The sequence below is a fragment of the Salvelinus fontinalis genome, chromosome 31 (assembly GCF_029448725.1).
Source record: "Salvelinus fontinalis isolate EN_2023a chromosome 31, ASM2944872v1, whole genome shotgun sequence".
In the NCBI taxonomy this organism is placed as follows: Eukaryota; Metazoa; Chordata; class Actinopteri; order Salmoniformes; family Salmonidae; genus Salvelinus; species Salvelinus fontinalis.
Genome location: NC_074695.1, coordinates 4,377,082 through 4,392,808, shown reverse-complemented (window position 1 = coordinate 4,392,808; position 15,727 = coordinate 4,377,082). Strand labels below are relative to the sequence as shown.

General features: G+C 58.0%; 1 protein-coding gene across 2 annotated transcripts in view; it reads right to left on the bottom strand.

Moving 5' to 3' along the window:
- LOC129829439 (CD9 antigen-like) overlaps positions 1-15,727 on the bottom strand; it is a 101,206-nt gene that overhangs the window by 74,158 nt on the left and 11,321 nt on the right. The gene's annotated exons all lie outside the window — the stretch shown is intronic.

The following is a 15,727-nucleotide window of genomic DNA, read 5'->3' as shown; positions in this document are numbered from 1 at the left end:
TTTCCTCTCGACAACAGACCATCAGCATACACCTACATCACACCCCTCTCCTCTCAGGCCTAGGGCATTTCCACGGTAACGGAATTACACTTTCATTTGTTCACTTTAAAAATGTATGCCAAAAAAAAAAAAAAACATTGATTCCAAAGAGTTGAACAAACCATACAACTCTATGGACAGGGACAACTTTGATCAATTTACACATGCATTTACACAAAAACTAATTTAGTGGAATAACTGCGACGATGGAAAGTTTGGTAACAGAATACGGTAAAAACTCCCACTGGGGATTATTTATGCGGTTTTTACGTTTTCCCAGAAAGTCTTAGATGTCTGCAGAGAGAATGATGTGACATCACACCTTGACAGGTTGTATTTTGGTTACTGAACTACAGTAACGGATCCGAACAACAGCAGGTGAGGCGGATCGACACCCGGTAACGGATCCGAACAACAGCAGGTGAGGCGGATCGACACCCGGTAACGGATCCGAACTACAGCAGGTGAGGCGGATCGACACCCGGTAACGGATCCGAACCACAGCAGGTGAGGCGGATCGACACCCGGTAACGGATCCGAACCACAGCAGGTGAGGCGGATCGACACCCGGTAACGGATCCGAACTACAGCAGGTGAGGCGGATCGACACCCGGTAACGGATCCGAACTACAGCAGGTGAGGCGGATCGACACCCGGTAACGGATCCGAACAACAGCAGGTGAGGCGGATCGACACCCGGTAACGGATCCGAACTACAGCAGGTGAGGCGGATCGACACCCGGTAACGGATCCGAACTACAGCAGGTGAGGCGGATCGACACCCGGTAACGGATCCGAACTACAGCAGGTGAGGCGGATCGACACCCGGTAACGGATCCGAACCACAGCAGGTGAGGCGGATCGACACCCGGTAACGGATCCGAACCACAGCAGGTGAGGCGGATCGACACCCGGTAACGGATCCGAACCACAGCAGGTGAGGCGGATCGACACCCGGTAACGGATCCGAACCACAGCAGGTGAGGCGGATCGACACCCGGTAACGGATCCGAACCACAGCAGGTGAGGCGGATCGACACCCGGTAACGGATCCGAACCACAGCAGGTGAGGCGGATCGACACCCGGTAACGGATCCGAACCACAGCAGGTGAGGCGGATCGACACCCGGTAACGGATCCGAACCACAGCAGGTGAAGCGCCTGGCTGACTGAATTACTGACTGCATGGCTGGCTGACTGAATTACTGACTGCCCGGCTGACTGAATTACTGACTGCCCGGCTGACTGAATTACTGACTGCCCGGCTGACTGAATTACTGACTGCATGGCTGGCTGACTGAATTACTGACTGCATGGCTGGCTGACTGAATTACTGACTGCCCGGCTGACTGACTGAATTACTGACTGCCCGGCTGACTGACTACCTGGCTGACTGCCCGGCTGACTGACTACCTGGCTGACTGAATTACTGACTGCATGGCTGGCTGACTGAATTACTGACTGCCCGGCTGACTGACTGAATTACTGACTGCCCGGCTGACTGACTACCTGGCTGACTGCCCGGCTGACTGACTACCTGGCTGACTGAATTACTGACTGCCCGGCTGACTGAATTACTGACTGCCCGGCTGACTGAATTACTGACTGCCCGGCTGACTGAATTACTGACTGCCCGGCTGACTGAATTACTGACTGCATGGCTGGCTGACTGAATTACTGACTGCATGGCTGGCTGACTGAATTACTGACTGCCCGGCTGACTGACTGAATTACTGACTGCCCGGCTGACTGACTACCTGGCTGACTGCCCGGCTGACTGACTACCTGGCTGACTGAATTACTGACTGCATGGCTGGCTGACTGAATTACTGACTGCCCGGCTGACTGACTGAATTACTGACTGCCCGGCTGACTGACTACCTGGCTGACTGCCCGGCTGACTGACTACCTGGCTGACTGAATTACTGACTGCCTGGCTGACTGAATTACTGACTGCCCGGCCGACCGACCGAATTACTGACTGCCCGGCCGACCGACCGAATTACTGACTGCCCGGCCGACCGACCGAATTACTGACTGCCCGGCCGACCGACCGAATTACTGACTGCCCGGCCGACCGACCGAATTACTGACTGCCCGGCCGACCGACCGAATTACTGACTGCCCGGCCGACCGACCGAATTACTGACTGCCCGGCCGACCGACCGAATTACTGACTGCCCGGCCGACCGACCGAATTACTGACTGCCCGGCCGACCGACCGAATTACTGACTGCCCGGCCGACCGACCGAATTACTGACTGCCCGGCCGACCGACCGAATTACTGACTGCCCGGCCGACCGACCGAATTACTGACTGCCCGGCCGACCGACCGAATTACTGACTGCCCGGCCGACCGACCGAATTACTGACTGCCCGGCCGACCGACCGAATTACTGACTGCCCGGCCGACCGACCGAATTACTGACTGCCCGGCCGACCGACCGAATTACTGACTGCCCGGCCGACCGACCGAATTACTGACTGCCCGGCCGACCGACCGAATTACTGACTGCCCGGCCGACCGACCGAATTACTGACTGCCCGGCCGACCGACCGAATTACTGACTGCCCGGCCGACCGACCGAATTACTGACTGCCCGGCCGACCGACCGAATTACTGACTGCCCGGCCGACCGACCGAATTACTGACTGCCCGGCCGACCGACCGAATTACTGACTGCCCGGCCGACCGACCGAATTACTGACTGCCCGGCCGACCGACCGAATTACTGACTGCCCGGCCGACCGACCGAATTACTGACTGCCCGGCCGACCGACCGAATTACTGACTGCCCGGCCGACCGACCGAATTACTGACTGCCCGGCCGACCGACCGAATTACTGACTTCCCGGCCGGCCGACCGAATTACTGACTGCCCGGCCGGCCGACCGAATTACTGACTGCCCGGCCGGCCGACCGAATTACTGACTGCCCGGCCGGCCGACCGAATTACTGACTGCCCGGCCGGCCGACCGAATTACTGACTGCCCGGCCGGCCGACCGAATTACTGACTGCCCGGCCGGCCGACCGAATTACTGACTGCCTGGCCGGCCGACCGAATTACTGACTGCCTGGCCGGCCGACCGAATTACTGACTGTCTGGCCGGCCGACCGAATTACTGACTGTCTGGCCGGCTGACCGAATTACTGACTGTCTGGCCGGCTGACCGAATTACTGACTGTCTGGCCGGCTGACCGAATTACTGACTGTCTGGCCGGCTGACTGAATTACTGACTGTCTGGCCGGCTGACTGAATTACTGACTGTCTGGCCGGCTGACTGAATTACTGACTGTCTGGCTGGCTGACTGAATTACTGACTGTCTGGCTGGCTGACTGAATTACTGACTGTCTGGCTGGCTGACTGAATTACTGACTGTCTGGCTGGCTGACTGAATTACTGACTGTCTGGCTGGCTGACTGAATTACTGACTGTCTGGCTGGCTGACTGAATTACTGACTGTCTGGCTGGCTGACTGAATTACTGACTGTCTGGCTGGCTGACTGAATTACTGACTGTCTGGCTGGCTGACTGAATTACTGACTGTCTGGCTGGCTGACTGAATTACTGACTGTCTGGCTGGCTGACTGAATTACTGACTGTCTGGCTGGCTGACTGAATTACTGACTGTCTGGCTGGCTGACTGAATTACTGACTGTCTGGCTGGCTGACTGAATTACTGACTGTCTGGCTGGCTGACTGAATTACTGACTGTCTGGCTGGCTGACTGAATTACTGACTGTCTGGCTGGCTGACTGAATTACTGACTGTCTGGCTGGCTGACTGAATTACTGACTGTCTGGCTGGCTGACTGAATTACTGACTGCCTGGGCGACTGAATTACTGACTGCCTGGGCGACTGAATTACTGACTGCCTGGGCGACTGAATTACTGACTGCCTGGGCGACTGAATTACTGACTGCCTGGCTGAATGTAAAAAGCCTTGGATAATAGAAAGAGTGAAGTGCTGCCATGTTATTTGACCTATCGAAAGCGTTTGACACTGATGATCGCGGTCTAAAGAAGCGGTCTTTCGATTGGACTGGGCTCTGATGTTTGCTTATGGTTGAACACTGATCCTCAAGAGAGAACCCGAGCCATCATGGCAGATGGATGTTTCTAGAAGTTCAGAAAGGTGGCCCGCTAGTCATTGGTACTAGCTATTGTTTACTATCTATGTCAATGACATCAATGATAACATGAGAAACTGTCAAATTAATTTACAGGCTTACTATTGGCCAAGCACTTTCTAAATTTGAAATCTGACTTCCGGGTACTGCAGAAGACACTTTCTGATCTTAAGTTAGTGATAAAAATGCTAACAAAACTACATTTATGCTCTTCTCTAAACTACATCATTTTAATCTACATGAATATAAAATGACAAGTCTAAATGGTATAGAAGTTGAACTAGTTTCTTGTTATAAATATCTTTGTATATGATGGTCTCTCTATCCTCTCCCCTCGGGCCTGGTCTCTCTATCCTCTCCCCTCGGGCCTGGTCTCTCTATCCTCTCCCCTCGGGCCTGGTCTCTCTATCCTCTCCCCTCGGGCCTGGTCTCTCTATCCTCTCCCCTCGGGCCTGGTCTCTCTATCCTCTCCCCTCGGGCCTGGTCTCTCTATCCTCTCCCCTCGGGCCTGGTCTCTCTATCCTCTCCCCTCGGGCCTGGTCTCTCTATCCTCTCCCCTCGGGCCTGGTCTCTCTATCCTCTCCCCTCGGGCCTGGTCTCTCTATCCTCTCCAGTCTCTCTCTAACAACGGATTTGCAAGTACTACCAGGCCCCTCCCCCGCTGGATTTCATCCCTCTCTCTGTCTGCAGCGGAGGAGAGGAGGGTGCAGGTCTGGGGACTGGGTAGGAGGGAGGAGAGGAGGGTGTAGGTCTGGGGACTGGGTAGGAGGGATGAGAGGAGGGTGTAGGTCTGGGGACTGGGTAGGAGGGATGAGAGGAGGGTGTAGGTCTGGGGACTGGGTAGGAGGGAGGAGAGGAGGGTGTAGGTCTGGGGACTGGGTAGGAGGGAGCAGAGGAGGGTGTAGGTCTGGGGACTGGGTAGGAGGGAGGAGAGGAGGGTGTAGGTCTGGGGACTGGGTAGGAGGGAGGAGAGGAGGCTGTAGGTCTGGGGACTGGGTAGGAGGGATGAGAGGATGGTGTAGGTCTGGGGACTGGGTAGGAGGGAGGAGAGGAGGGTGTAGGTCTGGGGACTGGGTAGGAGGGAGGAGAGGAGGGTGTAGGTCTGGGGACTGGGTAGGAGGGAGGAGAGGAGGGTGTAGGTCTGGGGACTGGGTAGGAGGGATGAGAGGAGGGTGTAGGTCTGGGGACTGGGTAGGAGGGAGGAGAGGAGGGTGTAGGTCTGGGGACTGGGTAGGAGGGAGGAGAGGAGGGTGTAGGTCTGGGGACTGGGTAGGAGGGAGGAGAGGAGGGTGTAGGTCTGGGGACTGGGTAGGAGGGAGCAGAGGAGGGTGTAGGTCTGGGGACTGGGTAGGAGGGAGCAGAGGAGGGTGTAGGTCTGGGGACTGGGTAGGAGGGAGGAGAGGAGGGTGTAGGTCTGGGGACTGGGTAGGAGGGAGGAGAGGAGGGTGTAGGTCTGGGGACTGGGTAGGAGGGAGGAGAGGAGGGTGTAGGTCTGGGGACTGGGTAGGAGGGAGGAGAGGAGGGTGTAGGTCTGGGGACTGGGTAGGAGGGAGGAGAGGAGGGTGTAGGTCTGGGGACTGGGTAGGAGGGAGGAGAGGAGGGTGTAGGTCTGGGGACTGGGTAGGAGGGAGCAGAGGAGGGTGTAGGTCTGGGGACTGGGTAGGAGGGAGGAGAGGAGGGTGTAGGTCTGGGGACTGGGTAGGAGGGAGGAGAGGAGGGTGTAGGTCTGGGGACTGGGTAGGAGGGAGGAGAGGAGGGTGTAGGTCTGGGGACTGGGTAGGAGGGAGGAGAGGAGGGTGTAGGTCTGGAGACTGGGTAGGAGGGAGGAGAGGAGGGTGTAGGTCTGGGGACTGGGTAGGAGGGAGCAGAGGAGGGTGTAGGTCTGGGGACTGGGTAGGAGGGAGGAGAGGAGGGTGTAGGTCTGGGGACTGGGTAGGAGGGAGGAGAGGAGGGTGTAGGTCTGGGGACTGGGTAGGAGGGAGGAGAGGAGGGTGTAGGTCTGGGGACTGGGTAGGAGGGATGAGAGGAGGGTGTAGGTCTGGGGACTGGGTAGGAGGGAGCAGAGGAGGGTGTAGGTCTGGGGACTGGGTAGGAGGGAGGAGAGGAGGGTGTAGGTCTGGGGACTGGGTAGGAGGGATGAGAGGAGGGTGTAGGTCTGGGGACTGGGTAGGAGGGATGAGAGGAGGGTGTAGGTCTGGGGACTGGGTAGGAGGGAGGAGAGGAGGGTGTAGGTCTGGGGACTGGGTAGGAGGGAGCAGAGGAGGTTGTAGGTCTGGGGACTGGGTAGGAGGGAGGGTGTAGGTCTGGGGACTGGGTAGGAGGGAGGAGAGGAGGGTGTAGGTCTGGGGACTGGGTAGGAGGGATGAGAGGAGGGTGTAGGTCTGGGGACTGGGTAGGAGGGAGGAGAGGAGGGTGTAGGTCTGGGGACTGGGTAGGAGGGAGGAGCGGAGGGTGTAGGTCTGGGGACTGGGTAGGAGGGAGGAGAGGAGGGTGTAGGTCTGGGGACTGGGTAGGAGGGATGAGAGGAGGGTGTAGGTCTGGGGACTGGGTAGGATGGAGGAGAGGAGGGTGTAGGTCTGGGGACTGGGTAGGAGGGAGGAGAGGAGGGTGTAGGTCTGGGGACTGGGTAGGAGGGATGAGAGGAGGGTGTAGGTCTGGGGACTGGGTAGGAGGGAGGAGAGGAGGGTGTAGGTCTGGGGACTGGGTAGGAGGGAGGAGAGGAGGGTGTAGGTCTGGGGACTGGGTAGGAGGGAGGAGAGGAGGGTGTAGGTCTGGGGACTGGGTAGGAGGGAGGAGAGGAGGGTGTAGGTCTGGGGACTGGGTAGGAGGGAGGAGAGGAGGGTGTAGGTCTGGGGACTGGGTAGGAGGGAGGAGAGGAGGGTGTAGGTCTGGGGACTGGGTAGGAGGGAGGAGAGGAGGGTGTAGGTCTGGGGACTGGGTAGGAGGGATGAGAGGAGGGTGTAGGTCTGGGGACTGGGTAGGAGGGAGGAGAGGAGGGTGTAGGTCTGGGGACTGGGTAGGAGGGATGAGAGGAGGGTGTAGGTCTGGGGACTGGGTAGGAGGGAGGAGAGGAGGGTGTAGGTCTGGGGACTGGGTAGGAGGGATGAGAGGGTGTAGGTCTGGGGACTGGGTAGGAGGGAGGAGAGGAGGGTGCAGGTCTGGGGACTGGGTAGGAGGGAGGAGAGGAGGGTGCAGGTCTGAGGACTGGGTAGGAGGGAGGAGAGGAGGGTGCAGGTCTGGGGACTGGGTAGGAGGGAGGAGAGGAGGGTGCAGGTCTGGGGACTGGGTAGGAGGGAGGAGAGGAGGGTGCAGGTCTGGGGACTGGGTAGGAGGGAGGAGAGGAGGGTGCAGGTCTGGGGACTGGGTAGGAGGGAGGAGAGGAGGGTGCAGGTCTGGGGACTGGGTAGGAGGGATGAGAGGAGGGTGTAGGTCTGGGGACTGGGTAGGAGGGAGGAGAGGAGGGTGTAGGTCTGGGGACTGGGTAGGAGGGAGGAGAGGAGGGTGTAGGTCTGGGGACTGGGTAGGAGGGAGGAGAGGAGGGTGTAGGTCTGGGGACTGGGTAGGAGGGAGGAGAGGAGGGTGTAGGTCTGGGGACTGGGTAGGAGGGAGGAGAGGAGGGTGTAGGTCTGGGGACTGGGTAGGAGGGAGGAGAGGAGGGTGTAGGTCTGGGGACTGGGTAGGAGGGAGGAGAGGAGGGTGTAGGTCTGGGGACTGGGTAGGAGGGAGGAGAGGAGGGTGTAGGTCTGGGGACTGGGTAGGAGGGATGAGAGGAGGGTGTAGGTCTGGGGACTGGGTAGGAGGGAGGAGAGGAGGGTGTAGGTCTGGGGACTGGGTAGGAGGGAGGAGAGGAGGGTGTAGGTCTGGGGACTGGGTAGGAGGGAGGAGAGGAGGGTGTAGGTCTGGGGACTGGGTAGGAGGGATGAGAGGAGGGTGTAGGTCTGGGGACTGGGTAGGAGGGAGGAGAGGAGGGTGTAGGTCTGGGGACTGGGTAGGAGGGAGGAGAGGAGGGTGTAGGTCTGGGGACTGGGTAGGAGGGAGGAGAGGAGGGTGTAGGTCTGGGGACTGGGTAGGAGGGAGGAGAGGAGGGTGTAGGTCTGGGGACTGGGTAGGAGGGAGGAGAGGAGGGTGTAGGTCTGGGGACTGGGTAGGAGGGAGGAGAGGAGGGTGTAGGTCTGGGGACTGGGTAGGAGGGAGCAGAGGAGGGTGTAGGTCTGGGGACTGGGTAGGAGGGAGGAGAGGAGGGTGTAGGTCTGGGGACTGGGTAGGAGGGAGGAGAGGAGGGTGTAGGTCTGGGGACTGGGTAGGAGGGATGAGAGGAGGGTGTAGGTCTGGGGACTGGGTAGGAGGGAGGAGAGGAGGGTGTAGGTCTGGGGACTGGGTAGGAGGGAGGAGAGGAGGGTGTAGGTCTGGGGACTGGGTAGGAGGGAGGAGAGGAGGGTGTAGGTCTGGGGACTGGGTAGGAGGGAGGAGAGGAGGGTGTAGGTCTGGGGACTGGGTAGGAGGGAGGAGAGGAGGGTGTAGGTCTGGGGACTGGGTAGGAGGGATGAGAGGAGGGTGTAGGTCTGGGGACTGGGTAGGAGGGAGGAGAGGAGGAGGATACACTATAAAGGAGAGATGGAAGCAACATCCACTCTGGTGTGTCTCCTCTTTATCTAGGTCAGGATCATAAAGAGAGACAGTTGGTCTCCCTCCATCTCTTTCTCTCGCCGTCTCTCTTCCCCCCCCCCCCCCCCCCCCCCCCTCTCTCCCCACGTCTCCCTCTGTCTCCCCCTCCTAGGTTGATGACGAGACATAGTTAACAAAAACTAACTTTTAGGTCAATCCAATAACGTTTTGACAGCAGCCCTTTTGATTTGAATGAAACCTTCCATACATATGTCCCCATTGTAGACGAGCTCCGAAAGGGACCTTTTGGACCAACATTCAACAGATAAAGGAGCTCAAACTGACCCCGTTTTGCCCACAATACCATGAGACATCCATGTCTTCATCACTGGAAAAGAGACAAATCAGTTGAAATTGATATAATTTCAAAAGCTTACAAACAGGGTTGTCAAAACCATTAAAAAAAATATATATATATTAGACATTTAACCTTTTTTGATATTGACGTTGTAGCTTAGACCCTATTTACATAATCTGATGTTGTGTTGTACCTGCCATTGGATGAGACAACATGCTCTTGAATACAGAGTGGGTTTCATGTTTTGGCTGAGAAAACTACTAAAATGGGAATACAATTTAAATGTGTTGTTTTAGAGGGTCAGCCATCGTGGATCATATTGGGATTCAGTGCCTTTCTCAAGGGCACCAGCGACCTGCCGGTTACTGGCCCAACGCTCTAACCACTAGGCCACCTGCCGGTTACTGGCCCAACGCTCTAACCACTGGGCGACCTGCCGGTTACTGGCCCAACGCTCTAACCACTGGGCCACCTGCCGGTTACTGGCCCAACGCTCTAACCACCTGCCGGTTACTGGCCCAACGCTCTAACCACTAGGCCACCTGCCGGTTACTGGCCCAACGCTCTAACCACCTGCCGGTTACTGGCCCAACGCTCTAACCACTGGGCGACCTGCCGGTTACTGGCCCAACGCTCTAAACACCTGCCGGTTACTGGCCCAACGCTCTAACCACTGGGCGACCTGCCGGTTACTGGCCCAACGCTCTAACCACTAGGATACCTGCTGGTTACTAGTCCAACTCTAACCACTAGGATACCTGCTGGTTACTAGTCCAACACTCTAACCACTAGGCCACCTGCTGGTTACTGGCCCAACGCTCTAACCACTAGGCTACCTGCTGGTTACTAGTCCAACGCTCTAACCACTAGGCTACCTGCTGGTTACTAGTCCAACACTCTAACCACTAGGATACCTGCTGGTTACTGGCCCAACGCTCTAACCACTAGGCTACCTGCTGGTTACTAGTCCAACGCTCTAACCACTAGGCTACCTGCTGGTTACTGACCCAACGCTCTAACCACTAGGCTACCTGCTGGTTACTGACCCAACGCTCTAACCACCTGCCGGTTACTGGCCCAACGCTCTAACCACTAGGCTACCTGCTGGTTACTGACCCAACGCTCTAACCACTAGGATACCTGCTGGTTACTAGTCCAACGCTCTAACCACTAGGCTACCTGCCGGTTACTGGCCCAACGCTCTAACCACTAGGCCACCTGCCGGTTACTAGTCCAACGCTCTGACCACTAGGCTACCTGCTGGTTACTGGCCCAACGCTCTAACCACTAGGCTACCTGCTGGTTACTAGCCCAACACTCTAACCACTAGGTAACCTGCTGGTTACTAGTCCAACGCTCTAACCACTAGGCTACCTGCCGGTTACTGGTCCAACTCTCTAACCACTAGGCCACCTGCCGGTTACTGGCCCAACACTCTAACCACTAGGCTACCTGCCGGTTACTGGCCAAACGCTCTAGCCACTAGGCCACCTGCCGGTTACTGGCCCAACGCTCTAACCACGAGGCTCCCTGACGGTTACTGGCCCAACGCTCTAACCACTAGGCTCCCTGACGGTTACTGGCCCAACACTCTAACCACTAGGCTCCCTGCCGGTTACTGGCCCAACGCTCTAACCACTAGGATACCTGCCGGTTACTGGCCCAACGCTCTAACCACTAGGCTCCCTGCCGGTTACAGGCCCAACGCTCTAACCACTAGGCTCCCTGCCGGTTACTGGCCCAACGCTCTAACCAATAGGATACCTGCCGGTTACTGGCCCGACGCTCTAACCACTAGGATACCTGCCGGTTACTGGCCCGACGCTCTAACCACTAGGATACATGCCGGTTAGTGGCCCAACGCTCTAACCACTAGGCCACCTGCCGGTTACTGGCCCAACGCTCTAACCACTAGGCCACCTGCCGGTTACTGGCCCAACGCTCTAACCACTAGGATAACTGCCGGTTACTAGTCCAACGCTCTAACCACTAGGCCACCTGCCGGTTACTAGTCCAACGCTCTAACCACTAGGCTACCTGCTGGTTACTAGTCCAACGCTCTAACCACTAGGCTACCTGCTCTAACCACTAGGCTACCTGCTGGTTACTAGCCCAACGCTCTAACCGCTAGGCTACCTGCTGGTTACTAGTCCAACGCTCTAACCACTAGGCTACCTGCTGGTTACTGGTCCAACGCTCTAACCACTAGGCTACCTGCTGGTTACTGGTCCAACGCTCTAACCACTAGGCTACCTGCTGGTTACTGGCCCAACGCTCTAACCACTAGGCTACCTGCTGGTTACTGGCCCAACGCTCCAACCACTAGGATACCTGCTGGTTACTGGCCCAACGCTCTAACCACTAGCCCACCTGCTGGTTACTGGCCCAACGCTCTAACCACTAGGCTACCTGCTGGTTACTGGCCCAACGCTCTAACCACTAGGCTACCTGCCGGTTACTGGCCCAACGCTCTAACCACTAGGATACCTGCCGGTTACTAGTCCAACGCTCTAACCACTAGGCCACCTGCCGGTTACTGGCCCAACGCTCTAACCACTAGGCCACCTGCTGGTTACTGGCCCAACGCTCTAACCACTAGGATACCTGCCGGTTACTGGCCCAACGCTCTAACCACTAGGATACATGCCGGTTAGTGGCCCAACGCTCTAACCACTAGGATACCTGCCGGTTACTGGCCCAACGCTCTAACCACTAGGCCACCTGCCGGTTACTGGCCCAACGCTCTAACCACTAGGCCACCTGCCGGTTACTGGCCCAACGCTCTAACCACTAGGCCACCTGCCGGTTACTGGCCCAACGCTCTAACCACTAGGATACCTGCCGGTTACTAGTCCAACGCTCTAACCACTAGGCTACCTGCCGGTTACTGGCCCAACGCTCTAACCACTAGGCCACCTGCTGGTTACTGGCCCAACGCTCTAACCACTAGGATACCTGCCGGTTACTGGCCCGACGCTCTAACCACTAGGATACCTGCCGGTTACTGGCCCGACGCTCTAACCACTAGGCTACCTGCCGGTTACTGGCCCGACGCTCTAACCACTAGGCTACCTGCCGGTTACTGGCCCGACGCTCTAACCACTAGGCTACCTGCCGGTTACTGGCCCGACGCTCTAACCACTAGGCTACCTGCCGGTTACTGGCCCGACGCTCTAATCACTAGGCTACCTGCCGGTTACTGGCCCGACGCTCTAACCACTAGGCTACCTGCCGGTTACTGGCCCGACGCTCTAACCACTAGGCTACCTGCCGGTTACTGGCCCGACGCTCTAACCACTAGGCTACCTGCCGGTTACTGGCCCGACGCTCTAACCACTAGGCTACCTGCCGGTTACTGGCCCGACGCTCTAACCACTAGGCTACCTGCCGGTTACTGGCCCGACGCTCTAACCACTAGGCTACCTGCCGGTTACTGGCCCGACGCTCTAACCACTAGGCTACCTGCCGGTTACTGGCCCGACGCTCTAACCACTAGGCTACCTGCCGGTTACTGGCCCGACGCTCTAACCACTAGGCTACCTGCCGGTTACTGGCCCGACGCTCTAACCACTAGGCTACCTGCCGGTTACTGGCCCGACGCTCTAACCACTAGGCTACCTGCCGGTTACTGGCCCGACGCTCTAACCACTAGGCTACCTGCCGGTTACTGGCCCGACGCTCTAACCACTAGGCTACCTGCCGGTTACTGGCCCGACGCTCTAACCACTAGGCTACCTGCCGGTTACTGGCCCGACGCTCTAACCACTAGGCTACCTGCCGGTTACTGGCCCAACGCTCTAACCACTAGGATACCTGCCGGTTACTGGCCCAACGCTCTAACCACTAGGCTACCTGCCGGTTACTGGCCCAACGCTCTAACCACTAGGCTACCTGCCGGTTACTGGCCCAACGCTCTAACCACTAGGCTACCTGCCGGTTACTGGCCCAACGCTCTAACCACTAGGCCACCTGCCGGTTACTGGCCCAACGCTCTAACCACTAGGCCACCTGCCGGTTACTGGCCCAACGCTCTAACCACTAGGCTCCCTGCCGGTTACTGGCCCAACGCTCTAACCACTAGGCTACCTGCCGGTTACTGGCCCAACGCTCTAACCACTAGGCCACCTGCCGGTTACTGGCCCAACGCTCTAACCACTAGGCTCCCTGCCGGTTACTGGCCCAACGCTCTAACCACTAGGCTACCTGCCGGTTACATTTGCATTACATTTAAGTCATTTAGCAGACGCTCTTATCCAGAGCGACTTACAAATTGGAAAGTTCATACATATTCATCCTGCTCCCCCCGTGGGAATTGAACGCTCCACTTTAACCACTAGGCTCCCTGCCGGTTACTGGCCCAACGCTCCACTCTAACCACTAGGCTGCCTGCCGGTTACTGGCCCAACGCTCCACTCTAACCACTAGGCTCCCTGCCGGTTACTGGCCCAACGCTCCACTCTAACCACTAGGCTACCCTGCCGGTTACTGGCCCAACGCTCCACTCTAACCACTAGGCTCCCTGCCGGTTACTGGCCCAACGCTCCACTCTAACCACTAGGCTGCCTGCCGGTTACTGGCCCAACGCTCCACTCTAACCACTAGGCTCCCTGCCTCTAACCACTAGGCTACCAGCTGGTTACTGGCCCAACGCTCCACTCTAATCACTAGGCTGCCTGCTGGTTACTGGCCCAACGCTCCACTCTAACCACTAGGCTGCCTGCTGGTTACTGGCCCAACGCTCCACTCTAACCACTAGGCTGCCTGCTGGTTACTGGCCCAACGCTCCACTCTAACCACTAGGCTGCCTGCTGGTTACTGGCCCAACGCTCCACTCTAACCACTAGGCTGCCTGCTGGTTACTGGCCCAACGCTCCACTCTAACCACTAGGCTGCCTGCTGGTTACTGGCCCAACGCTCCACTCTAACCACTAGGCTGCCTGCTGGTTACTGGCCCAACGCTCCACTCTAACCACTAGGCTGCCTGCTGGTTACTGGCCCAACGCTCCACTCTAACCACTAGGCTGCCTGCTGGTTACTGGCCCAACGCTCCACTCTAACCACTAGGCTGCCTGCTGGTTACTGGCCCAACGCTCCACTCTAACCACTAGGCTGCCTGCTGGTTACTGGCCCAACGCTCCACTCTAACCACTAGGCTGCCTGCTGGTTACTGGCCCAACGCTCCACTCTAACCACTAGGCTGCCTGCTGGTTACTGGCCCAACGCTCCACTCTAACCACTAGGCTGCCTGCTGGTTACTGGCCCAACGCTCCACTCTAACCACTAGGCTGCCTGCTGGTTACTGGCCCAACGCTCCACTCTAACCACTAGGCTGCCTGCTGGTTACTGGCCCAACGCTCCACTCTAACCACTAGGCTGCCTGCTGGTTACTGGCCCAACGCTCCACTCTAACCACTAGGCTGCCTGCCGGTTACTGGCCCAACGCTCCACTCTAACCACTAGGCTGCCTGCCGGTTACTGGCCCAACGCTCCACTCTAACCACTAGGCTGCCTGCCGGTTACTGGCCCAACGCTCCACTCTAACCACTAGGCTGCCTGCCGGTTACTGGCCCAACGCTCCACTCTAACCACTAGGCTGCCTGCCGGTTACTGGCCCAACGCTCCACTCTAACCACTAGGCTGCCTGCCGGTTACTGGCCCAACGCTCCACTCTAACCACTAGGCTGCCTGCCGGTTACTGGCCCAACGCTCCACTCTAACCACTAGGCTGCCTGCCGGTTACTGGCCCAACGCTCCACTCTAACCACTAGGCTGCCTGCCGGTTACTGGCCCAACGCTCCACTCTAACCACTAGGCTGCCTGCCGGTTACTGGCCCAACGCTCCACTCTAACCACTAGGCTGCCTGCCGGTTACTGGCCCAACGCTCCACTCTAACCACTAGGCTGCCTGCCGGTTACTGGCCCAACGCTCCACTCTAACCACTAGGCTACCTGCCGGTTACTGGCCCGACGCTCTAACCACTAGGCTACCTGCCGGTTACTGGCCCGACGCTCTAACCACTAGGCTACCTGCCGGTTACTGGCCCGACGCTCTAACCACTAGGCTACCTGCCGGTTACTGGCCCGACGCTCTAACCACTAGGCTACCTGCCGGTTACTGGCCCGACGCTCTAACCACTAGGCTACCTGCCGGTTACTGGCCCGACGCTCTAACCACTAGGCTACCTGCCGGTTACTGGCCCGACGCTCTAACCACTAGGCTACCTGCCGGTTACTGGCCCAACGCTCTAACCACTAGGCTACCTGCCGGTTACTGGCCCAACGCTCTAACCACTAGGCTACCTGCCGGTTACTGGCCCAACGCTCTAACCACTAGGCCACCTGCCGGTTACTGGCCCAACGCTCTAACCACTAGGCTCCCTGCCGGTTACTGGCCCAACGCTCTAACCACTAGGATACCTGCCGGTTACTGGCCCAACGCTCTAACCACTAGGATACCTGCCGGTTACTGGCCCAACACTCTAACCACTCGGCTACCTGCTGGTTCCTGTCCCAACACTCTAACCACTAGGCCACCTGCCGGTTACTGGCCCGACGCTCTAACCACTAGGATACCTGCCGGTTACTGGCC